The sequence below is a fragment of the Erinaceus europaeus genome, chromosome 7 (genome assembly GCF_950295315.1).
Source record: "Erinaceus europaeus chromosome 7, mEriEur2.1, whole genome shotgun sequence".
Lineage (NCBI taxonomy): Eukaryota > Metazoa > Chordata > Mammalia > Eulipotyphla > Erinaceidae > Erinaceus > Erinaceus europaeus.
In genome coordinates, this window is record NC_080168.1 from 12,608,166 (window position 1) to 12,634,528 (window position 26,363).

General features: G+C 54.0%; 2 long non-coding RNA genes across 4 annotated transcripts in view; one reads left to right on the top strand and one right to left on the bottom strand.

Annotated features, from left to right (window-relative positions):
- LOC132539377 (uncharacterized) overlaps positions 1-26,363 on the bottom strand; it is a 44,349-nt gene that overhangs the window by 16,997 nt on the left and 989 nt on the right. For all 3 annotated transcript variants that reach the window (XR_009550625.1, XR_009550624.1, XR_009550626.1), the window contains exon 2: positions 3,559-3,667. This is a non-coding gene — a long non-coding RNA (uncharacterized LOC132539377). The remainder of the gene's footprint in view (positions 1-3,558; positions 3,668-26,363) is intronic.
- On the top strand, positions 9,082-14,572 carry LOC132539254 (uncharacterized). The gene is made up of 3 exons (XR_009550517.1): positions 9,082-9,413; positions 12,344-12,466; positions 13,425-14,572. It is a non-coding gene; the product is annotated as an uncharacterized LOC132539254 (long non-coding RNA).

Below are 26,363 nucleotides of genomic sequence, written 5' to 3' on the forward strand. Positions count from 1 at the left end.
ATGTGGGCTCAACTAGGTGCACCACTACCCAGCCCCTAAAATAACTTTCTGTTATTTTATATTTCATTTACTTTTTGATAGAGACAGAAATTGAGAGGGAAGGGTGTGATAGAGAAGGAGAAACGCCTGCAGCCCTACTTCACCACTCATGAGAGATTCTCCTCCTGTATGTGGGGTTGGAGGCTTGAACCCGGATCCGTTTGCACTGTAATGTGTGCTCAGCCAGGTGTACCACCGCCTGTCCCCTAGAAAAGTGTCTTTTCATTCAGGTGGTTAATGCTTTACAGTGCAAGCACTGGCATAGGCACAATTTCATTATAGAAGGGGCTTCCAGAGTTTTCTTCCTACCCACTCTCCCCCTCCCTCCCAGAGTCCTTTGCTTTGGTACAATGTAATTTTTTTTTTTTTAAAGATTGATGTATTCATTCATATGGGGAGAGAAAAACAGGGAGAAGGTGGGACTAGACCTTCACTCTGGCACATGAGCACCAGAGTGAAACTCAGAACCCTGTGCTGAGAGTCAAAGCCTGCATTCACTGTACCACCTCCTGGGTCACTTGCACACCCCCACCTCCTTTTTTTTTTTTTTGTTTTTGTGCCTCCAGGGTTATCGCTAAGGCTTGGTGCCTGCACTACAAATCCACTGCTCCTGGGGCCATTTTTTCCCCTTTGTTATTGTTGCTGTTATTATTGGATAGGATTGAGAGAGTAGGGAAAGACAAAACATACCTGCTTCACTGCTTGGGAAGTGACACCCCCACACACAGGTGGGGACTTGAACTGGAATCCTTACACCAGTCCTTGAGCCCCTCCACCACCTCCTTTTTTTATATACGCAACATCCAGGAACAACCCAGGACCCCATATCTGCATAGCCTCACTGACCCAATTATTATTATTATCATTAATTTTAACCAGGCCACTGCTCAGCTCTGGATTCTGGCGGTGCTGGGGATTGAACTTGGGGCCTCAGAACCTCAGACATGAAAGTTTTTTTGCAAAATTGTTGTGCTATCCCCAGCCCAATTTTTGTTTGTTTATATGTTTTAAGATTAATCATCTCATCTCATCAACATCAGCTCAGTGTCAGGAGGGATCTCACAGTTCCCTCTTGTACCCTCGCCCCCAGAAACAGAGCTCCCCTCCACTGCACTCCCTCCTTGCTCCCAGGAGTCCGGGACTCACTACCCTGGTCTACCTCAGATGGAATTGAAACCCGTTTTTTGTTTACACCAGAGCACTGTTCTGCTATGGTTTATGGGGGTGCTCATCACTGAACCTGGGACCTCAGAGTCTTAGGCATGGAAGTCTCTGCAGAACCCTTGTGCTATCTCCCTGGCCCTAAACCTGTGACTTGCCTATTCACTTCATGTGTGACATGAAGCATATTGGTGCCAGGGACCAAGCACCGCACTCTGCCCGCTGAACACCTCCCTGCCAGAAGCCCTGCCTTCCTGACCTCCATCTCCATGTCCTGCTCTGTCCTCGGGGTGTCCTCTGGGACCCAGCAGTGTTCTATGGGCGTCCCCTCAGGACTTTGCTGAAGTGCCATTCTGAAGCCACCCATTCTGGACTAGCCCTTAGCACCTTACAACACCCCATCTTTCTAGAACTTTCTTCATCCTTCCCACCCCATATCTCATGCAGGTTGCACTTATTTTCTTTGCCATCACTGTGGCTTCTCCCCTCCTGGCCTGGTGAGCACTGGGACTGTGGCCTGGCTGATCTGGGAGAGGGGGAGGGGAGCCCAGTGCTCCCCCATCCAAACCTCTACAGGGTCACTGTGACAGAGAGGAAACCCACAAGGTCAGGCAGGGCAGAGCAACGGAAAGAAGAGGAAATGCGGAAATGCTCCCCAAGTGTGAGAAGGAGAGGAAGACAGGCCAGGAGAGCCCCCCAAGAGACAGGATCTGGAGCTGGACCCCTCATGGACTGTGTGTGGCAGGGGCCTGGTCTAGACTTCAGGGGCTGGCAGAGGTCTAACTGCGTGAGCCCAGCAGGTCCCTCCATGTCTTGGTCCTCCGAGTGGGCCAGCTGGGCCTTCCGGGGAAGGAACAAGATGCAGAAGGTCAAATTCATTTGGTAGCTGCCTGTGAGATGCAGAAGAGGCCCAGTATGTAAATCAGCCCATCAGTCAACATCAGTACTTTCTCTCTCTTTCTGTGTCTCTTGCTAGGGGAACTGTGCTTGTGTAACTTCATTGCCCCCAGGCCACTAGCTTTTTCATTCAGATGTAGAGACAGAGAAAGGTAGTGCGCACAGTACGAAGCCTAAGGACCCGCACAAGGATCCCAGTTCAAGCCCCTGGCTCCCCACTTGTAGGGGGATTACTTTGCAAGTGGTGAAGCAGGTCCACAGGTATCTCTCTGTCTCTTTCCTCTATCTCCTCTCCTCTTTCAACTTCTCTGTGCTAGCCAAGAAAAAAAAAAGAAAAAGAAAAATGGCCTCCAGGAGCAGTGGATTCATAGTGCTGGGGCCAGCGATAACCCTGGAGGCAAAGGGGGTGGGCGAGACAGCAGAGCTTCCTCTGGTGCCATCGCACTCCTACATGGCGCTAGGGCTCAAACCTGGGGTTCCCTTGGGAGCTGGGCGGTAGCACAGCGGATTAAGCGCAGGTGGTGCAAAGCACAAGCACCAGCATAAGGATCCTGGTTAGAGTCCCCGGCTCCCCACCTGCAGGGGAGTCTCTTCACAAGTGGTGAAGCAGGTCTGCAGGTGTCTGTCTTTCTCTCTTCCCCTTCTGTCTTCCCCTCCTCTCTCCATTTCTCTCTGTCCTATCCAACAATGATGACATCTATAACAACAATAAAAAATAAAAGGGCAACAAAAGGGAATAAATAAATATTTTTTAAAAAACACAAAAACCTGGGCTTCCTGAGTAGCAAGGGAGGCTTCCCACCCAGTGAGCTATTTTTTCCCACCCACCCTCTCCCCATAGCCTCTCTTCTCACAAAGGCCTGTCCAAGCAGGACACCCCAAACAATGCTGTGACCCAGCTCCCCCATGCTCAGGAAAGGGACAGGCTCTCCCAATGGCCAGCGCCCTTCCTGCTGGGGTTGGGGGTGATGGGGCCAGTTTTGGGACCCTGCTCCTCAGAGAGCTGCCCACCCAGTGCTGGGTGACAACAGCCAGCTGGGATGACAGGGGAGGTGGGGCTGGCTGCTCCCTGAGGCTGTGGGTGGTTGGTGGCCTGGGGAGCCCCAGATGTCTCTTCTCAGCTCGTTGCTCCCCAAAGCAGGAGGGGGCAGTCCAAGGAGCAGCCTGGGGTCCTCAGGGAGGAAGGGGGACCATCTGCTCCCCAGACCTCATAGGACCAGTGTGGGGGTGTAGGGGGGATTCCCCCACACCAACCCATTGAGTCTCTAGGAGAGACCCTGGGGACCCTGACTGGGCTCCAAGGACTCAATGAGTGAGTCTCAAGTGAGCCAGGGGGCTTGGAGGTCAGTCCCCAAGGATGATGGGAAGCCACCTCCACAACCACCCCAGCTCCTTCCCTCCCCCAAACTGCTGAAAGGCTCCAACAAAAGCCTCAGAGCCAGGGCCAGCAAAACAGTTTACTTGGACAGTACTCTGCTATTCCATGTGCTTGGTCCAGGTTCGAGTCCAGCCCCCATTGTATTGAAGGAATTGTGGGTGCTCTGATCTCTTCCACTGCCTTCCTGACTCTCTGAAAGAAAAATGTTTTAAAAGCCTCAGGTCTAAGGCCAGGGAGAGAGTTCAGGACCACAGAGCACAGGGCTTGCATGTCCAAGATCCCAGGTTCAATCTCTAGCACTGCCATGTACCAGAGCTGTGCTGCATCTGGTCTCCCTCACTCATTAGTGAAAAGCAAAAGCGGGCAGGGGTAGATAGCATAATGGTTATGCTGAGAAACTCTCATGCTTGAGGCTCTAAAGTTCCAGGTTCAGTCCCCCACACCAAAATAAACCAGAGCTGAGCAGTGCTCTGGCAAAAAAAAAAAAAAAAGCTTAGTAAAAAGCTGGGGGAGGTGACTCACCCAGTAGAGCTTGAGCTCATGCACGAGGACCCGGGTTCAAATCCCTGGCACCACATGGAAACACCATGCAAAAGGGGAACTTTGCAAGTGGTGGACAGTTCTATAGTCTCTCTGCTCTGTCTCTCCCTCTCTACCAGAGGAGGGGGAGGGAGAGGGAGAGAGAGACTGCTTAAGTGGTAGAATCATACAGGCTCAAAGTCCCCACAAAAACCCTGGTGACAATAAATAAATAAATGAGAAAAAAAGAACAACCAGGCCAGAACACCACTCATCTCTGGCAATCAAGTGGTGCTGGGGATTGAACCTGGCACCTCTGCGGCCTCAGGCAGTCAGTTGGTTCTCTAACACACTGAGCTGTCTCCCTGACTCTAAACCTCAGTTCCTATGGTTGTCTGCTGCCCTCCACCCCACCCCACCACAGGCCCTACTAAGTCTCAGAGGCAGGAAGCCTGGTGACGGAGCTGGCCTGGGAGGCTATCTCTGCCCTACCCCCCTCACCCCCCAGTTCTGACCACCAGGGTCCCAGAGAAAAGCCCTTTACCCCCCCCAACCCCCTGCAAGTTCTGCCCCACCGCCTCCTACCCCCCAGTCTGCATCAGCACCCAGTCCCAGCCACCCCCTTGGAGGGCTGTCCCCACTTCCTCTCATTTGCCTCCTCCCCAGCCCATGGCCACCCTGTGGTCTCGGTGCTCCTCTGCCCTCCTTCCTCCCTCTCCTCCTGCCTGTCTGTGGGTCTCCGTGTGGCCACCAAGGCCAGGGCAGTTCTTCTCCAGCTCTGTGCCCAGTGTCCCCAGTTGTGAAGCAGAGAGGACACTGTTATGACATGACCTCCTGGTCCCCAGGGTACTGCACACAGAGCAGTGCCCACTGACCCATGGCATGGACGGCTGAGCCCAGTGACCCAAAAGGCCAGGTGACCCAGGCCAAGGTCACAGATCAGGGGGTCACACACAGGCCACTGGAAGCAGAAGAAGTACACCTTGAGGGGCTTCACTTGGAATGCTATGTCACTGTCCCCAAGGAAGTCCCCCCCACCCGACTCCGTGCTGGGCATCTCTGCCCAAAAGTCCAGAACCCAGAGGCCCCCAGGGGACAAGGGCTGATGGCTGGCAATGGAGGGGTTAAGATTGGGCAGACTCCCCTCCCCCACATCTGGCCTTTTCTCCCCTCCCCCTCGCCTTCATCCAGAGCTTGCTCTGACCAGAGATGACAGAGGGCTCCCCCAAGTGGCCAAAGGTGCCAAGGCCATAAGCCAGGGAGCCCCAGGAACATGAGGCTCAGTTCACCAGCTGCAGCTAGCTTCCAGGGCACCTCTGTGTGTGTATGTGTGTGGGGGGTGTTCCAGCTTCCTAGCCAGGCAGGGGGGGAGTGCTTTGCCACCCTAACACCAAAGACAATCTCCCCTGTCCCCCCACCCCCATACACACAGCCTGGGTCAGACACAGGCTGAGGAGAGAGGCCCAGACAGGCCAGCAGCCATTACCCCAGATTTCCCACAACAGCCTGGGGAGTGACTTTGGTCCCCATGGAGCAGTGGGGGACCTTGCAGCTTGGTCTCTGGAATCTCAGGGCTGGGGTTCAGGAGGTAGGGCGTGGGCCTCCTTAGGCTCTCCACCAGCCCCAGCACCACATGGGAGTGCCACGGGGAAGAGCTGGCATCTTGGTGTCTCTCCTTCTCCTCCTCTCTCTACCTAAGAACAAAAGTCACACAAGGAGTGGCGAGATGGCACATATACAAAGTCCTGACTGTCCAGAAAAATGAAAGGACACAAAAATCACAGGGACAATCCCAGTTCTTGCTAGTAGGCAGACCAGGCTGTGCACGGGAGCGCCTGCCAGTGGAAAAGCACTAGTGAATGACAAATGCAGGGGCCAGGCGGTGGCACACCTGGTTAAGCGCACACACTACAGTGCACAAGGATGCAGGTTCTAGCCCCTGGTCCCCACCTGCAGGGGGAAAGCTCTCTGTCTCTATCTAGTAATAATTTTTTACATTTATTTATTTATTCCCTTTTGTTGCTCTTGCTATTTTATTGTTGTAGTTACCATTGTTGTTGTTGTTGAGTAGGACAGAGAGAAATGGAGAGAGGAAGGGAAGACAGAGGGGGGGAGAAAGACAGACACCTGCAGACCTGCTTCACTGCTTGTGAATCGACTCCCCTGCAGGTGGGGAGCTGGGGGCTCCAACGGGATCCTTATGCCAGTCCCTGTGCTTTGCGTCATGTGTGCTTAACCCACTGCGCTACCGCCCGACTCCTATAATAAATAAATTTAAAAGAGAGAATGACACTCACACCCACACAAGATGCCCCTGAGCCTGTGGTGCAGGGACCCCAACATCCACAGGCTGCCATGTGCACACAGAGACACCCAGGGTGGCCTGGGGTTCACCCACAGCAGCCAAGAACGAGAAGACACAGCGTGGGTACCAGCCCTTCTACAAGACCACGGATGCCAGGGGGATACATGACCACCCGGAAAGTTCCAGAGTTCCAGACTGCCACCCACCCTGAGCTCACCCGGACAGGACACTGGGACAGCCACAGTGTCACAAGCAGGTGACACACACGTGAATGAGGGCTTGATGGTAAACTCTCCAGCCCCGCAGACATTTTTCGGACAGACCTGGGGGTGGGGGTGGCGGTGGCAACACATCTGTCCGGTGTGGCCTAAAGCTGCACCCGGGGACCCAGAGCCTAGCAGCCTCCACCTCTGGGCTCCTCCATTCGCAGTTGCTAACAGGGACCCCTTCTTCCCAGGCGGCTTCTGTCTGAAACGCCCACGGGGACCAGCAGGGGGCGCAGGAGCACTGGCGAATCCCGGCAGCCCAACCCCAAACCGCACTCATTCGGCAGAAACGTGCCCAGAAGCTCGTTCTGCGCGGGTGGTCGGCAGGGAAGGGGGGTGGCTAGGGGGAGGGGGACGAGTAGCGGGAGCAGGGGGGGTACAGGGAGGCGCCTGTACTCCAGCGGGACTGGGGTCAGGTGGGGCAGGGGGCTGGGTGGAAAATCGCAGCTTCCATGTGCGGAGCAACCCCGGCTCTGAGATGCTCTGTCGCTCGCGTGCACAGCTCACGCGGTCCTCGCCTGCACAACTCCTGCTCGTTTTTTTGTTTTTTTTTTTTCTTTTTGGCTGAACGACCTTGCACATGTGCGATTTCACCATTCCTGTGCCTACCTCCTCATTCATTTTATTTCGGGGTCGGGAACAACCAAGTCCCCGCCCCCCTTGCTTGACGCTCCCATGCAGTGCCAGGGTTCAAACCCAGGCCTCACTCCTAGCAGGTGTCCTACCCGTTACCCTAGTACTTTTCCTGCGGCTGCACTAAAGCAGGCATAATGATAGAGACTGAGCTCAGAGTGCTGGCAAGATTTAATTGGTTGATGTAAAGAGGCACACAGAACCTGGAACCTGTTTTACAGATGGGGAAACCAAGGCACGGCTAGCAAGGATTTAAACCCGAGGATTTAATTGTGGGCAGGCTGATTCCAGAAGGAGGCTTACCTAGTTCCTGAACCCTGGAGGCCGAGAGATAACTCCTTGTAGGGCTCCTGTGTCTCATCATGGATGCGCCCCACGTTTGAACCCTGGCACCACATGAGAGTGCTAGGACGCCAGGGGAAGCTCCATAGGTGGTGGAGCGGGACTGTGGTGCCTTTCCCTGTGTCTATCTGAAACTTAAAAGAAAGAGACGTGATCCCGGGAGCAGCAGATCCCTCTAGGAAGCCCCCCCCCCCCCCATAGTACAAGCTCCAACACATTACCCCACCTTCCCGGACTGGAGTGAGGGAAGCCTGCGCAGTCTCTCCCTAGCCCCCAGCTTCCGCACAGAACGACCCCCACCCCCACATCCCACACATCAACCCCTGTAGCGCCCCCCCCTTAGGGTTTTAGTCTCACAAAATAATGTTCTCCACATTCTCCCACGTAACCCCTTCTAACCGCCCAGGTGTGGGCCTTTGTTAGCTTAGCTTCACAGTCTAAGCGACAAGTCCGAGGTGACAGGTTTTTCCAGAGTTTTTCTCTAGCACCGTGAGGGCGAGATGGAACCAGGGACTTGGGCCCGAATGACCAGGGTTCCCGGGAGCCGGGCCCAGCGGAGGGAGCCCCGAGGGGCGGAGCCAGCCGTCTGGGGCCGGCAGGGGTGGGGCAGGGAGCGGGAGTGTGGGGACAAAGAGGGCGCCCGCACACCTGGCCGCCAGCCGCCTGCCTACCCGCCTGCCCGCGGGATTCAAAGCGGAGCCGGGGCTGTGATTGGCGGCCGGCGCTCGCTCCACCCCTGCTCCTGCGGGTGGGAAAGCGGGGAGGCCCGGAGAGGCCGGAGTTACGTCGGGCAACCCCGGGCCGGGGGCTGAGCGCTCCCTGCTGGACACCCAGCACCCGCTCCGGCCCAGTGGCGCGCTGGGCTGCCCGGCTCGCGAGGCCCAGGGCTCAGCCTCCCCACCGCCCTCCCCGTCCAGTCCGTGCCGTCGGCGCGTCCCCTGCCACCCCCACCAGGCGCGATAAGCGGGCCTCGGGCTGCCCGGCAGCCCAGGGCCCAAAGTCCCCGGCCTCGTCCCCTCCGCCTGCGCGCCGGGCCTTCTCGGGAACCCCGCCCGTCGGGCCTCCCAGGGGACAACGTGGTGGCCGCGGCCTCCCAGCCGGGCCCCTGGGAACCCGCGCGCATCTGGGCCGCACTGTGGGGGGCTGGGTGCCTGTTTGCCGGGCTCCGCCGTAGCGGGGGGAAGGGGGACTGGGCGGGAACCCGAGCCCGACCGCCCCGCCCCGCCCCCGGCGCAGATGGCGGGACCCGTGGCTCCTCCGCGGGCTCGGGTTTCGGCCGCTCGGGGCGGGGCGGGGTGGGGCGGGGCGGGCGCCTGGGGCCAGGAGAGGACGCGGCCAATCAGCTCGCCGCCCGCCACGCCACGCCCGTCCACCCCCGCCCCGTCGCGGCCTTTGTTCCCGCTCGGCCCCCTCCCCACCCCCACCGCCCCCACCCCCGGCCGCGGGCCTGGGCCCGCCTGTGTGCACCCGGGGCTCGCGCCCCGCAGAACCCTGATCGTGGCCTGGCACGCGCTTGCGCCCCACAACTCAGGCCTCCATGTCCGTGGCCTTGCAAACGCGTGTGCACTCTGGGCCACAAGCCCCAGCTGGCTCCCACTCGGACCCTCTCCCATCCTGGTCTTTGGCTCGGCTGCCTCCGACCCTGCAGCCCTCCACGTGCGCGCACCCCACGACCGAGCACTCCACGCACGTCTTGAAGGGGCGCGTCCTGAGCCCCCTCCTCGCCGGGCAGACTGTGGATCCCTCTCCTGCGGGCAGACTTCCTTTACTCCAGGCAGACTTTCCCCCTTCCTGTAGTTTCAGAGACACCACAGCTCTGCTCCACGTCTCACGGTGCTCCCACGGTAGCATGGCCAAGTGTGCGCTGTGCCGGGTGAGCTATCTCCCGGTCCTTTAAGACTGATTGACTGTGGGAGCCAGGGAGGTAGTGCAGTGGTGGGGGCACCAGATCACAAGCATGAAGTCCTGAGTTCGAACCCCGCATAGCGTGGGCTCCTCTCCTTCCCTCTCTCATAATTCAATACGAGGTAGTGTCTACACTGGCGGCACCTCTCCAGCCCCTCCAGCATTGCCTGTCTGTCACCTGCTGTGGCCCAAGCGGGACAGTAGAGCCTCTCGGCAGGATGGGGGCACTTAGGACCCTGGGCCAGGAGCGGGAGGGCTGCCTTCCCGCGCAGGTGCAGGCGGCCCCAGTGCAATCACCTGGGGGAGGGGCCGGGTCCAGACTGCAGAGCCGGTTGGGAGGCTTTGGGGGGCAGGAGGGGGAGGGGAGGCTGACAAAGGAGGCCAGCTGCTGTTTGCACACAAACTCCAAGTTGGTAATGAGCGCAGGGGAGGGAGAGGAGGGGCGGGGCGGGCGTCTTGGCGGGAGCGGCAGCCGCCTGAAGGCCGCCCAGCGCCCCCAGCCCCAGGCTCGCCCTTGGAGCCCCCGCCCAGCCGGTGTCTGTGTCCCGCGCCGCTGCGCCCCCCACCCAAGACAGGAAGGACCCATCGCGGGAATCTGGGCCCCACAGCCCAAGGTCACACACATTCTGGGGATGCCCCAGGGATATCCACCCCCCCCCCAATGGAGCCCCCAGGACAACAGAGGAGCAGCTGAGCACTCCGCCCCACTTCCCGTCTCTGGAAAAGGACCTTCTTAGCCTGCGGCTTCAGAGAAGTCTCTTTTTTCATTCAGAGAGACCACGGCACCAGAGCTTCCCTTGGTACTATGGCGCCTCCCATATGGTGTCAGGGTTAGACCCCAGACCAAAAAGCATGACAAAACACATGCCCAACCTGGTGAGCTATCTCTCTCCCACCCCTTAAAACTATGTTCATTTCGGCCTGGGAGGTAGGACACTGGATAAACAGTTTGAGCCCCTGCCATCACGTGTCAGAGTGATCCTCTGATTCTCGCTCTCTCATTAATGAATAAATAAATACATAAAATGATAGGGACCAGCGGGGCACACCCAGTTAAGTGCACATATTACCAAGTGTAAGGACAAAGGTTCAAACCCACTCTTCCCCACTTGAAGGTTACACTTCACAAGCTATGAAGCAGGTCTGCAGGTGTCTTTCTCTCCCTCAATTTCTGTATATTATTTAGTAAAAAATAAAAAGAAAGGGATCAGGTGGTGATGCACCTGGTAAGAGCACATATTATAGTGCTCAAGGACCCAGGTTCAAGCCCCTGGTCCCCAGCTGCAGGGGGAAAGCTTCATGAATGGTGAGGTAGGGCTGCAGGTGTCTCTCTGTCTCTTTCCCTGTCTCCTCCTTCTCAATTTCTCTCTGTCTCTATCCAATAATAAATAAAATTTGGCGGGGGAGATAGCATAATGGTTATGCAAACAGACTTTCATGCCTGAGGCTCCTAAGTCCCAGGTTTAATTCCCCACACCACCATAAGGCAGAGCTGAGCAGTGCTCTGGTGTTTCTCTGTGTCTCTCTATGCATCTCTCTCAAAAATGAAATTAATAAAAAAAATTTTAAACAATAAAATAAAAATAAATAAAATTTATTATTTTTTTAATTAAAAAGAAAAATGGCCGTCAGCAGCAGTAGCTTTGTAGTGCTGTCACCAAGCCCCACTGATAACTCTGGTGGCAATTAATTAGCTAATCTGTTTCCTTCACAAGGGAAAGAGCTGTCAGAACACCACTCTGGTCTGTGCAGCCTCGACCCAAGCAGGAGCTTCTGTGGTGCGAGTCCTGTTCTCCACCAGCTGAGCTTTTTGCCAGGCACTGTATTTGGTTTGATCTGGGGGTTGACTTGGGAGCTCCTGGGCATTCTCTAGTACACCCACCCACTGGTGTGGAAGCACTTCCAAGCCCTCCCAGGACCCCAAGTTAAGCTGGAACAACAGCAGACATTTCTTGCTTGCTGACTGAGGGGATCTGCAGAGTGGTAGGGGGGTTGGGTGTGGTCAGCCCACCTGGAGGGCCAGGCAGGGCCTCCCCTCTGTGCCTGCCTCTCACCACAGGCCTGCCCAGCCTGTTGGCATCTCCCCTGGCAGAGCCCCCCCGTGGGTGGTGGGTGCAGCTGGCAGGCGGCGTGCATCAGCGCGTGTGCTCCTGGGGCTGCCGCGTGCCAGCCTAGCAACGAGCCCCGAGAGAGGCAGCGCCAGGCAGGAGCCCCCCCAGGCCTCCCCCCATGGTGGGCACTGCTGCCTCCCTCCCCCTCAGTTCTCCAACGGAGGGCTGGCCTGGCACCGGGTCCTAGGGCAGAGGCAGGGCTGTGGCTGGAGAGGCTCGGACTCCAGTCTTAAGGGATGGGGGGCGGGGTCTGAGCTTTGGAGGAGGCAGTGTGGAGGAAGCTCCACTGAGGAGGTGGCACGGTGCAGGAGTATCTGCAGAGCAAGACTCCTGTTTGGGGGGGGGGGGGGGGCAGGAGAGCAGGGCAGAGCGCAGGGAATCAGGGGCAGGGGTAGCACAATCTGGAGCAGATACCCAAAGGGCCTTAAATGCTGAGGTGAGTTGATCACGGAGCCCTTGCAGCCAGGAGGGACCAGGTGCAGTTGCCTGTGTGGAGACACTGAGCTGAGGACAAGGGGCAAGGCGGCCTGGCTGCTGGGGAGTCGTAGCCCTGGTTTAGGGCTGACACCAAGGGCCCCAGGGCGGGGTGGGCCTGGGTCCCCTCCAGGCCATGAACCCCTCTGTGACTGAGGGGTACCCAGAGCCTCTCCAGGCCTCACAGGGAGGACCTACAATGATGTCAGGGACAGCCCAGGGGCGGGGCCGGGGTGGAGTGCAGGACTTGTGGCCTTGGGTTCAATCCCTTAGGATCCATTAGGCCTGAACAGTGTTCACTCTGTCTCCTAAGTAGGGGGACACAATGGTGCATCTGGCTGAGCACACCCATCACCATTCTCAAGGACCCATGTTTGAGTCCCCACTCCCCACCTGCAGGAGGGAAGCTTCGTGAGCTGTAAAGGAGTCTCTGCAGGTACCTCTGCCCCTCTAAATTTCCCCCTCAGTTGGCCCCTCTCAGTTTCTCTCTGTGCTAGCAAATAAAATAGAAAAAAAAAATGGTATAGTGCCACCACCGAGCCCCAGACATAATCCTGGTGACAATAAAAAAAAAAAAAGTAAGAAGGTCCTGGAGTGTGGAGACTAAGGCCGTGCCCCCCCCACCACCAGATTGTGTACACGTGGTCCATTCTGTGTGCCTGAATGGGGGGGACATTTTGTCTAAATCTGAGTTCATGAGTGACATAGGGGGGATCTGGTTCCCTGGCTCCTCTGGGAGCAGAGTTCAGGAAGACCCCAAGACCCTGCCAAGGCCTGGGGGTGGGGGGGAGCGGCTGGTGCCACCCTGTGCGGGGACCAGGCTGGCTGGCACCCAAGGCTACAGAGGAGGCATTGAGGGCCCAGCCAGCCTAGAAGCCACTGCGGCTGGCACTGCGGCTGGCACATACCCAGCCTGCAGCTCCCAGGCCTCCCTCGGCCTCTGGGGCCTGGGTTTCAGCATCTGTGGTCCCATGGGTGCCCGTGTCCTTGTCCAGTGGTGCCCGAATGCTCTGGGAGGGAAGACAGACCCTATGATCGCTTGTCCAGGTCTTAGGCCTATCTCTACTCCCCTAGCCTCAGCTCAAATGTGCATTTTAATTTTTTTTTAATCAGAGCACTACTCAGCTCTGGTTTAGGGTAGTGCTGGGGATCCAGTGTGGGACTTTCAGGACCTCAGGCATACAACCCTTTTGCTACGGCCCCATTGGTCTAGTTTCAACTCAAGTTTGCCTCCTCCAGGCAGCCTTCAGGGATTGCTCCAGACCATCTTGCAGGCACCTTCACCAGAGTTACTATCGTTGTCTTAATTATCATGTCAGATTATCACCTTGCATGCTCAGAACTCTTCAGACATGGAACTCTGGTTTGGTCTCTTGCTCTCTTATCTCTTGAAGGCTCGGAAGATGTGTCAGAGTGGCTAGCAGCCAACTCAACCCTCCCGCCTTCACTTCAGTGCCGCCTTCACTCCAGTGCCCGTGGGAGCTTCCACTGGAGGACTACTGGCTTGCGGGGAGAGGAGTGGGGTGGGGTGGGGTGAGGCTTCTAGCTGTAGTGCACCCCACAACGCAAAGCACAGAAACAGGGCCTCACGGCGCGCGCAAGGCCTACCCACGCACACACAGCACAGGCGGGTGCCCACCGCGCACACCCGGCCAGGCCCGCGCGCAGCTGCCGCCTCCTTGCAGGCTCCGGCCAGCAGAGGGCGCCCGTGGGCACGGCGGGAGGGGAGGAGGAGGAGGAAGAGCACGTGGTCGCCGTCCGCCCTGCCCAGCCTGGTCCCCTTTGTCCCCCTCCCGCCCCTCCCGCGGGGCAGAAGGCCACTGTGCCTGGGAACCACCCATCACGCGGTCTCCGAGGATGGGCTCACGGAGGCCGGCAGCGGGGTGTAGGTGGAGGGCTAGTGGGGTCCCTGGGAGGGGGCGACAGCCACAAGGAGAGGGAACCCCCTGCCTCTTCCCTGTGTGGTCCAGTAGCTGCTTAGCACGTGGCTGTTCACTGGGAGGGCCACAGGGGTCACTGACATGGGAGCTGGGACCCAAAGGCTAGACCTTTAGTCCTCACGTTCACCTGGCCCCCGCGGATCCTTGGGGAGACCCTGCTTTTCCTTCTTCTGCTTCTTCCTTTTTTTTTTTTTTTTTTTTAAGATTTCTCAGAAGGGAATAGCTCAGCTAGTACGACGCAGGTCTTGGCGTGTCTGCGTCTTTCACTGCCATCCCTGGTGTCCCGTGCCAGAGAGTTTCTCTGGCGCCTGGTCCCCTCCCCCCACCCCATATAACACAAGCATATGGGTTGGGGAGATACCACAGTGGTTCTGCAAAAAGACTCCCATCCTTATAGCTCCAATGTCCCAGGTTCAAATCCCAGTGCCACCATAACCCAGAGCTGTTCAATCCTCTGGTCTGTATTTCTCTCATTAAATAAAATAAATAAATACGATAAAATAAAAGGCATATATATCATGGTGCTGGAAGAGGTACAATGGGTAGTGTTGGCCTCTCAGGCATGAGGTCTTGAGTTCCATCCTTGGCATCTCCTGTGCCAGACTGAGGCTTTGGTTCACACTCCCCCCCCCCCATCAATAAATAGAGCTTAAGTGAGGAGGGGAGTTGACGGTGCACCTGGTTGAACACATACTACCGTGCGCGCGCAAGGACCTGGGCTCAAGCCCCTGGTCCCCACCAGCAGGGGGGAAGATTTAGGAGAGAAGCAGTGCTGCAGGTCCCTCTCTGTGTGTCTCTATCTCTATCTCTGCCTCCCATCTCAGTTTTTTTCTGTATCTACCAAATAAATAAATACATTAATTAATCAATAAAAAGGAAGGAGGGGCGTGTGAGGTGGCTCAGGGAATAAGAACCTTGGGTTCTCAAGCATGAGGTCAACGCCATGTCCTAGAGTGATGCTCTGGTTCTCTCTCCCTCTCTCAACAAATAAATAAATCTTAAACATATGCAATTTATTTTCTTACAAACAAAAAAAAAGAACCTTGAAAAAAAATGTTAAGGAGAGAAAGTCTGAGTTTACTCTGGGCAAACCAGAGTTGGGTCCTCATACTTGCAAGTCCCTTGGCCGCCGCTGAGCCACTCCAGGGCTGCAGTCTTTGCAGTCAAGGAATTGAGGGCCGCAGCCCGTAGTCCCACACAGAAAGCAGGGTGCTTAGTTCAGGAGGCATGTGGGGGTCCCTGAAGACCCACCTCTGCTGTTGACAGGCTTGAGACTCAGTGACACCAGACCGTTCGGACAGATGCTTGGGCACAGGAGTGCCATGGGAGGGCCACACCTGGGCCACCCAGCTGCAGGACAGGGCACTAGGCTTGTTTTATTTATTTCTTATTAAGAAGAGACAGAGATAAGTTGTGAGGGAAGAGGGAGACAGAGAAAAAGAGAGACACCTACAGCATTGCTTCACCACTGGTGAAGTTTTCTCACTGCAGGTGGGGAACGGGTTTGAACCTGGGTCTTGGTACATCTTAGTGTGTACTCAACAGCCCGTAGTGCCACCCAGCCCACTCCAGACTTGTTTTCTAAGCTGTTTGTGTCTCACGGTCTATTCCTAGGCTTGAGGTGGGGCCCAGGGTTGGACTCTGGGTCTGGCTCCTCTGCCCCCTTCCCCCTCTGCTTGCTGTTCAGGAGGGGAGGGGATGCGCCTCACCCCCCAGCCAGCTGGGCCACCTCCCCCTGTCCCTGCCTGTGCGGGGGTGGGAGTAGGGCTCCTGTCCCCAGATGCCCAGTGCCCAGGGTAGGCCTGGCTCCCAGTGAATGAGCCACCCTGGGGACCCAGCACAGGCCTGCAGGCCGGGAGTAGCTCGCAGTCGAGGCCCCGCCCCAGCCCCTCCCCGTAAACCCCCCTTTCCCTGGGCCTGGCGGCTGCCCAGGGCACCACTGTTTGTCCCCATCACTGGCTCCATCAGCCTGCTCCCTGCTTCACCCCCCCCCCAAGACGCACACATGCACAGGCAGCCCTGCTCCCCCTCTCCCACTCCGGGAGGACCCCCCCCAACTGTCTGGCCTTCCTGCTTCTACCCCCCAACCCACCCCCACCCCTCCACCCCCCGCCATCGCCCTGGGATTCAGTTAACTGGCTTGATGAAAACCAGGCTCTGCCCAAGCCAGCGACCGGTTGGGGGGGGGGGCGGTGCTGGGCTGCAGCTTGGCCTGACAGACGCCCTGAGGAGCCATCCACAGCCCTCCAACAGCACCCCCTTCTGATCTTGTCTTCTCTAGGTGGAGGAACCCAGGACCTCACACTGGGAAAGCCTTCGCTCTGCTTCAGAGCTCCATCTGCGCCAACTATTTCTTCACTATGGTTGTTGTTATTTATTTATTTATTGCCTCTAGAATTTATCACTGGGCCTCAGCAGCCAGTTTTTTGATAGAGGGTGAGAGACAGAGAGAGATACAGAAAGAGAGAGAGTGAGACAAAAAGCAGAGACACTTGCAGCACTGCTCCAACACTCGCGAGGCTTCCTCCCCTGCAGGTGGGGACCAGGGCTTTGAACTCTGGCCCTTACCCGTGATAATGCATTCAACTGAGTGAGCCGTTACCTAGTGCCAGTCGCTCCTTCCTTCTCCCCTTCTCCTTTGATTTCTTCCCCCCTTTTTTACAGGAGCACTGCTCAGCTCTGGTTTTACGCTGGTGTGGGGAATTGAATCTGGGACTTTGGAGCCTCAGGCCTGAGAGTTGCTTTGCATAACAATTATGCTACCCACCCCACTCTTTCTTCCTTTCTTATGCGGCACACTGGGATTGAACCTAGGACCTCCCGCATGTGGGGCGCTATGGTGCGGCCTTCTGAGTCCACTTCTTTTCTCATAGCTCTAAGGTAGTTTTACTTTTTTTTTGGTGACAGTACCAGAACCTCCCTATGTACTTGCGCTCCCAGGCAAACTTTTTCATGGTTTTTTGTGTCAGACAAAGAGAGGCAGAGAGAGACAGAGGAGACACCATAGCACAGGACCTTCCTCTGGTGCCGCTGCGCCCTCATGTGGTGTTGGGACTCTAACATTTAACCAGTGAGCTATCTTCTGGCTTTATTTTATTTTTTTTTTCCAGAACACAACTCAGCTCTGGCTTATGGTGGTGCTGGAGATTGAACCTGGGACTTTGGAGTTTCAGGCATTAAAGTTTTTTGTTTTTTTTTTTAAGAACCATCATACTGCTTCTCCCACCCTCTCTCATCCTTTTCATTGCAGAAACAGAGTGGAAAAAGAGGGGAGAGCCAGGCAATGACACACCTGTTTAGACACACACATTACAGCGCACAAGGACTCAGGTTCAAGCCCCTGGTCCCCACTTGCAGGGAGAAAGCTTCACAAGTGGTGAAGCAGAGCTGCAGGTGTCTCTGTCTCTCAATTTCTCTCTGTCTTTATCCAAACAAAAATAAAAGATTAGGGGCCGGGCAGTAGCGCAGCAGGTTAAGCGCACGTGGCACTAAGCACAAGGGCCAGTGTAAGGATCCCTGCAGGGGGTCACTTTGCAAGTGGTGAAGCAGGTCTGCAGGTGTCTATCTTTCTCTCCTCCTCTCTGTCTTCCCCTCCTCTCTCCATTTCTCTCTGTCCTATCCAACAACAACAACAGCTATGACAACAATAACAACTACAACAAGGGCAACAAAATGGGAAAAATAGCCTCCAGGAGCAGTGGATTCATAGTGCAGGCACCCAGTCCCAGTGATAACTCTGGAGGCAAATAAAAAAAAAGATTAAACAAAAAGATTAAAAGAGAGAGAAAGAGGCAGGAACACTCTAGCACTCCTCCACCATCCATGGAGGCCCCACCAAGTTCTGTCTATGTGTGTGTGTGTGTGTGTGTCTAGAGCCTCAGACGTGCATGACTCCACTGCTCCAGGACCTGGCTTTCCATTTTTTTAATTTAGATAGAGAGAAAGAAGCAAAGACATCACAGTCCTGCTCCACTATCCGTGCTCTTCTTCCCCTGGTGCAGTGTGGGATGCTCCCACGTGGTGCCAGGATTTGAACCCTGTAGAGGCAAGGCATGCACTCCACTGGGTGAGCTCCCTCCTCGTTTCCATTTATTCAGGAGACAGGTGCTCTGAAGCAGGACTGCTGGATGGAGGAAGGAATGCATGCATGTCCTCACCGCAAATGGGACTTCATCTCCTCCTTTACTTGTGTCTCCTTAGCTAGTTCTCTCTCTCTCTCTCTCTCTCTCTGCTTGAGAGCTGGCCAGGTCCCAGCCCAACCCAGCCCAGTGGGTCCTCTGAGGTCCCCAGGCTCCACTGAAGCTGGTGATTCTGGCCCCCCCACCAACTCCCTCACTCTGCCCCCATACCCTGGCTGACTTTGAGAATTAGAGGCATTTTATGTTGTGCAAGGCAGGCCAGCCAAACAGCCGCCATACCGGGACTCCCCTCCCCAGTGCTCTTCCTGGGAGGTAGCCCAGCACCTGTGTGTGCATTTCCGGTCTTCTTCTGGGAGGAGCCTGGCCCTCCCCCTCCTCTCTCCACAGCCCCTCCCCCTGCAGGAGGCTGGGCTCAGAGAAGTGAATGGTTTTCTCTAAGACCTCACAGCCAGGGGAAGGCTGATAACGTTGCTTCCAGTTTGCTGGGCCCACGACTCAGACACGGGCAGGGAAGGGAGCCTGCAGGAGGCAGGGGTGTGAGGTAGAGAATTGGGGAGCAACACGCTACAGTGCACAGGACCCAGGTTCAAGCCCTTGGTCCTCACCTGAGGAGGAAAGTTTCACGAGTGATGAAGCAGGGCTGCAGGTGTCTCTCTATCTCTTTCCCTATCTGTGTCTCCCACTCCTCTCAATTTCTCTGTCTCTTCTAACAATAAATAAACTAAAGATATTTTAAAAAGAGAGGATTGGAAAGCAGTTCTCACCTAGTGTGTGGGGGGAACCCAGGGGTTTTGAATGAGATCAGCTGACTCCCCCCCAGCAGGCTATTAGTGCCTCTAAGAAAGTACCCATAATCCTTTCCTGGTCTTGGGCTCAGGCACTTTGGAAGCTTCTAGAAGACTGGGCTACATGGGCTGGAACTGAGGTTCCCTTGTGGCCCAGAGAAGCTGTCTGTTAGGCTGGCTCCTTTTCTTGTCTTTTTTTTCTTTTTTCTTTTTCCTTTTCTGTATTGGGGGGATTAATGGTTTACAGTCAACTGTAAAATATTGTAGTTTGTACACGTGTAACATTTCTCAGTTTGTCACATAAGAGTTCAACCCTCCCCCCCCAGGTCCTTCTCTGCGATCATGTTCCAGGACCCAAATACCCCTGCCACTCCACCCCAGTGTCTTTTACTTTGGTGCAGTACACCATCTTTTATTTATTTATTTATTTTAAAATTCCTTTATTGGGGGATTAATGTTTTACAGTCAACAATAAATACAGTAGTTTGTACATGCATAACATTGCTCAGTTTTCCACATAACAATACAACCCCCTAGATCCTCTGTCATCCTATTCCAGGACCTGTACTCTGCCCCCCATCCACCCCAGAGTCTTTTACTTTGGTGCAATATACCTTTTTTTTTTTTGCCTTCAAGTTTATTTCTGGGGCTCTGTGACTACACTATGAATCCACTGCTTCTGCTGCCTTTTAAATTTTTTTTTAAATTTTTTGGATAGGACAGAGAGAAATTGAGAGAGGAGGGGAAGATAGAAAGATAGACACCTGCAGACCTGCTTCACCACTTGTGAAATGATGCCCATGCAGGTAGGGAGCCGGGGGCTTGAGCTGGGATCCTTGTGCTTCCTTCTATGTGCATTTAAGCCAGTGTGCCACTGCCTGGCCCTCTAATACACTTGCTTCTTTTTTTTTCTCTTGCCACCAGGGTTATCATTGGGGCTAGTGCTGGCACTACAAAGCCACTGCTCCTGGCGACCTTTTTTTTTTTTCTTTTCCTTCCATTTTATTCAATATGACAGAGAGAAATTGAGAGAGGAGAGGGAGACAGACATCTGCAGACCTGCTTCACCGCTTGTGAAGCAACTCCCTTGCAGGTGAGAAGCCGGGGGCTCAAACAGGGATCCTTAGACCGGTCTTTGTGCTTTGCGCCACTTGCGATTAACACTCTGTGCTACCACCCAGCTTCCTCTCCTGTACATTTTATTTATTTATTAATGAGAGAGAAGGAGAGAGTGAGTGAAAGAGAGAGAGAGAGAATGAGAGAGAACCAGAGCATCACTCTAGCATATGTGCTGCTGCCGTGGGTTGAACTCAGGACCTCATGCCTGTTAAGTCCAGCACTCCATCCACTGCGCCCCCCCCCACTGTTGGTTTTCTTTCTTATTTATTTATTTATTTATTTATTCCTTTTTTTTTTCTTTTGCCTCCAGGGTTATTTCTGGGGCTCGGTGCCTGCACCATGAATCCACTGCTCCTGGAGGCCATTTTTTCCCCCATTTGTTGCCCTTGTTGTTGTAGCCTTGTTGTAGTTATTATTGTTGTTGTTGATGTCATCGTTGTTGGATAGGACAGAGAGAAATGGAGAGAGGAGGGGAAGACAGAGAGGGGGAGAGAAAGACAGACACCTGCAGACCTGCTTTACCGCCTGTGAACCTGTGAAGTGACTCCCCTGCAGGTGGGGAGCTGGGCGGGGGCTTGAACTGGGATCCTTGTGCTGGTCCTTGTGCTTCGTGCCAGTAGCACTTAACCGGCTGTGCTACCGCCCGTCTCCCTACTGTTGGCTTTCTACTGTTTGTTTTGGGTCAGAAAGCTGAGGCACCAGGGAGGGGCACTGGCATCTCGGGCCGCACACGCATACAGTTATGGTCCCTGCCAGCCTGGAGGAGCCTGCCTGGTGGCTTCTCTGCTGGGTTTCCAGGGTGGGGAGGCCCCTGTCACTCTCAGCCTGAGCAAGTAAGCCACTCCCTCCCTCCTCCACCGTTGAGCCCCTCTGCCTGCAACCTGGTCCCCACAGTCCTGTTTCCTGAGGTTTGGGATATGATGCTATCTCTCTTTTTTTTTTTTTTTAATTTTTAGAATGTTTATTTAAAAACAAGAGCAACAAAATGGAAAATAAATAAATATAAAAATATTTATTCCCTTTTGTTGCCCTTGTTTTATTGTTGTGGTTATTATTGTTGTTATTGATGTTGTTGTTGCTGGATAAGACACAGAGAAATGGAGAGAGGAGGGGAAGACAGAAAGGGGGAGAGAAAGACAGACACCTGCGGACCTGCTTCACCGCTTGTGAAGTGACTCCCCTGCAGGTGGGGAGCCAGGGGCTCGAACCAGGACCCTTATGCTGGTCCTTGCACTTTGCACCACGTGCGTGCACTTAAAAAATTAATTTATGGGGTGGGGTAGATAGCAAACAGACTCTCATGCCTGAGGCTCTGTCAAGTCCCGGGTTCAATCCCCTGTACCACCATAAGCCAGAGCTGAGCAGTGCTCTGGTAAAAAATAATAATAATAATAATTTATTTACTGTTTATTGAATAGAGACAGAGAGAAAGTGAGATGAAAGGGGGTGTTGAGAGAGACCTGCAGTCCTGCTTCACCCTGAATATGGGGACTGAGTACTTGAACCTGGATCCTTGTGCATTGTTACATATATGCTCCACCAGGTGTGCCTGTGATTCCTAATACACACACACACACACACACACACACACACACACACACACACATGAGAGAGGGCCATGTGTTGGTGCATCTGGTTAAGTGGTCAAGTACACACATTACAGTGCACAAGGACCCGGGTTCAAGCCCCTGGGGTCTACCTGAAGGGGGAAAGCTTCACAAGTGGTAAAGCAGGGCTGCAGGTGTCTCTCTGTCTCTCTCCTTCTCTATCTCCCTCTCCTCTCTCAATTTATCTCTGTCTGTATGCAATAATAAATAGGTAAATGTATGAGAGAATGAGTTTCCATCTCTCATATGAGACAAAGAGGGGAAGACAAGCATTGGGTGTATTTGCTGCTAGGGATCGAACCAGGAACTTTATTTTATTTTTAAACATTTTATTTATTTATTTATTTATGAGAGAGAAAAGAGAGAACTAGAGTATTATCCTTGCATATGTGATGCTGGAGATCAGACTCAGGACCTTGGGTTTAAGAGTCCAACGCTGAATCTACTGAGCCATTTCTGGGGTCACTCGAAGATTTGTTTTACGTGTTTCACATGAAGCAGAGAGGAAGTTGCTGAGTAGCACCCTGGTCCCACCAGGAACCTCCTCTTCCCCCCATATCCTCACACTTGACAGCTGGGGAGTCCCGCTTAGCACCTGTGAGTCAGCCTGGGGACCCTCTAGAGATGGGCCAGAAGCCCGAGTCTCAGACTGGACTGGACAGGGACCTGCTTAGGAGCAGAGCCGTCCAGCCTGAGGGGAGAAATCTGGGGGTTGGGTGGGGGAGGCAGCCCCTAGAAAGGAGCATTGTGCAATGGAGCCCTTAGCAGGAAGCATCAAGCAGAAGGTTCTAGGCAGCTGCTAGCAATTGTCAGGGTGCCTTTCACAGGCTGAGCCCTGCGGGCACCAGGTTTGTGGAAGGCAGGCCCTTCTGGGGTCTTCTGCAGATGTCACCCATCTGGGAAACCTCTGCTTCTCCCAGCCTGAGAGGCATCTATGAGAGGTGGGGGTGGGGGGCTAGAGGAATGAAGGGGCTCAGCTGGTGAGAATGAACACCTTCCCTCACCAATCGACAGAGGAAACCCCATGATCCTGCCAGGTGTGGGAAGTGCCTTTGGTGGGCGTGGGGGTGGTTGAGGACCCTCGGAAAGCAGGGGGCTGCAGTTATAAAAGGTGTAGAAGGGATCTGCCTGCTTTCAAATCCCAGCTCCTCCACTTCCTTCCAGAGATACCGGTCTGCTTTATGCCTCAGTTTCCCCTTTTGGAAAGTGGCGAGCAGGCCTGGAGTTTGCTGGGCGAAACAGCCTGTCCTTACAGGGCTGCGCACTGGGCATCTGCTGGGCCCTCTGATCACCCCACAGCCATGAATCAGGGTGGAAGGTCACACTTGCAGGGGTAGGGGGCAGTGGGTTTCAGAAGTGCCCCTCTCCCCAAAGACCTTTCTGCCCTGTGGACACCAGCAGTCAGGCATTTCTGGAAGTGGCTGAGCTGGGATTTGAAAGCAGGAAGATACCCCCACAGACCACTACGCGCACACACACCGTCGATCTGATCTTTTCTGTTCCTGCAGGTACAGGGGTTACGTTAAGCCTCCGGTCAGGAATGTTCCCTAACCCAAGCCCAGTCTTGTTCAATATAGCAGGGACTCCAGAACTTTCTAGCACTGTTCAGCTCTGGCTTATGGTGGTGTGGGAGCTTGAATCTGGGACTTTATAGAGTCTCAGGCATGAGAATCTGTTTGCATAACCATTATGCTATCTACCCTCCGCTCCTTCTACTTTTTAAAAATTTATTTATCTTTATTGCCACCAGGGTTATCAGTGGTGCTTGGTGCTGGCACTATGAATCCAGTGCTCACAGCAGCTTTTTTTCCTTTCTTTTTAAAGTTTTTTTAAAAAAATATTTATTTATTTATTCCCTTTTGTTGCCCTTATTTTATTGTTGTGGTTATTATTATTGTTGTTGTTATTGATGTTGTCGTTGGATAGGACAGAGAGAAATGGAGAGAGGAGGGGAAGACAGAGAGGGGGAGAGAAAGACAGACACCTGCAGACCTGCTTCACCGCCTGTGAAGTGACTCCCCTGCAGGTGGGGAGCTGGGGGCTCAAACTGGGATCCTTACGCTGGTCCTTGCACTTCAAGCCACGTGAGCTTAACCAGCTGTGCTACCACCTGACTCCCTATATTATTATTAATTACCAGAGAACTGCTCAGCTCTGGTTTATGGCAGTGTAGGGGATTGAACCTGGGACTTTGGAGCTTCAGTCATGAGAGTCTCTTTGCATAACCATTATACTATCTCCCCCACCCCAGAATCCAATACTTTATCTGCTGTGTCACTTCCTGGGTCACAGAATTGTTTCTCCTACCCCCCCCCCTTTTGTGATGCCAGGGCCTATAAAGTATGTACAATTTCACTATTATTACTACTACTACTACTACTACTACTACTACTACTACTCCCCCTCCCCCCGCACTGCTCATCTCAGGTTTATGGTGGTGCTGGGGATTGAATATGGGACCTCCGAGCCTCAGGCATAAGAGTCTTTTTGCAGAACCATTTAAGCTCTCTCCCCAGCCCATTCTTTTTATTTCAGATAAAGAGAAAGGGGAGAGATGACATAGCATCAGAGCTTCCCCCAGTCCTGTGGTCCTCCCATGTGGTGCTGGGGCTTGAATCTGGTTTAAGCACATGACAAAGCACTTGCATTACTAGGTGAGCACTTCCTGGCCCCTAGGAAGAACATTTAAAACTTTTTTTAGGAAGTTGGGCGGTAGCGCAGTGGGTTAAGTGCAGGTGGTGCAAAGCGCAAGGACCAGCATAAGAATCCTGGTTCAAGTCCCTGGCTCCCAACCTGCAGGGGAGTCGCTTCACAAGCAGTGAAGCAGGTCTGCAGGGGTCTATCTTCCCCTCCTTTCTCGATTTCTCTCTGTCCTATCCAACGATAACATCAATAACAACAATAATAAACTACAACAATGAAACATCAAGGGCAACAAAAGGGAATAACTAATATTTAATTTTTAAAAATTATCTTTATTTATTTATTGGATAGAGACAGCCAGAAATTGGGAGGAAGAGGAAAGCTAGAAAGGGAGAGAGACAGAGACACCTGCAGGCCTGCTTCACCACTCGCAAAGCTTTCCCCTGCTGGTGAAGACCGGGGGCTTGAACCCAGGTCCTTGTGCACTGTAGTATGTGCGCTCAACCAGGTGTGCCACCACCTGGCCCCGGAAGAATGCTTTTGAAAGGAGCCTGGGCGATCCCTGCTCCGTGTACTCCGGCTAGAAATCAGCAGAGTGTGGTCGGGAGGCAGTTCACCCAGTGGAGTGCACAGATTCCCATCACCAGGCCCTGTGCTGGAGCCCTGGCAACACACTGAAGCATTATGGACAGCACTGGCAGAGCTCTCTGATGGTGCTCTGGTGTAAGGCTGTACAGGGGACTAGATGGGGTGTCTTCTTCCCCAGGGTGAGAGAGAGAGAAAGGACCCCTCTGAGGGTGGGGGTAGAGAGCATAATGGTTCTGCAAAAAGACGGTCATGCTTGAGGTTCCAAAGTTCCAGATTTAATCCCCTGCACCACCATAAGCCAGGACTGAGCAATGCTCGGGTTAAAAAAAAGGGGGGGCCAGGTGGTGGTGCTACACAATCACATTACAGTTTGCAAGGGCCCAGGGAGAAACAGAGAGACAGCTGCAACACTGCTTCACCTCTTGCAAAGCTTTCCCCCTGTAGGTGGGGCCTGGGGGTTCGAACCTTGCACATTGTAACATGTGCACTCAACCAGGTGCACCACTACCTGGCCCCCATGTCTCTCCCTCTTTATCTCCCCCCTCCTTTCTCAATTTCTCTCTGTCTCTATCCAATAATAAATTTAAAAAAATATTTTAAAAAAAGATGGACCCCTCTGGAGTGAATGGAGAGGATAAAAGGCATGTCTAGGAGCAGGGAGGTAGTCCACCTGGTGGGGTGACCTTACTGTGAGTGAGGTCGTGGGTTCAAGTCTAGGTACCACATGGAGGCACCATGAGGGCACTGTGAGTGTAGCTCCATGATGTCTCTCTGAAAATCAAGAATGAAAAATAAAACTCAGCTCAAGAAGGTCTCCTACTGGGGCCTCTGGCATATCTGAGGCCTTGGGTTCATTCCCCTGTGCCACTCATATGAAGAAGAGCAACTCAGCAGCCGGGTGGGGCACACCTGGCTAAGCACACAGGTTATCATGTAAAAGGATCTGGGTTCAAGCCCCCGCTTCCCACCAGCAGGGGAGATACTTCATGACCAGTGAAGCAAGTACTACAGATGTCTCTTACCATCTCTATCTCCCCCTCCCCACACAGTCTCTCTTTGCCCTATCAAATAAAGGGGGGGGACAAAGGGGAAATGGGCACTGGGAGGGGTGTATTCACAGTGCAGATGCTGAGTCCCAGCAATAACTCTGGTGGCAATAAGAACAAGTAAACAGGAGCTGCGCGGTAGCGCAGTGGGTTAAGCGCAGGTGGCACAAAGTGCAAGGACCTATGAAAGGATCCCGGTTCGATCCCCCAGGTCTTCACCTGCAGGGGAGTCTCTTCACAGGTAGTGAAGCAGGTCTGCAGGTGTCTGTCTTTCTTTCCTCCTCTCTGTCTTCCCTTCCTCTCTCCATTTCTCTCTGTCCTATCCAACAACGACATCAATAACAACAACAACAATAATAACTACAACAATAAAAAACAACAAGGGCAACAAAAGGGAATAAATAAAAAAAAGAACAAGTAAATGAAAATAAAGTACAGCAAGGGCAACAAAAGGGAATAAACAAAT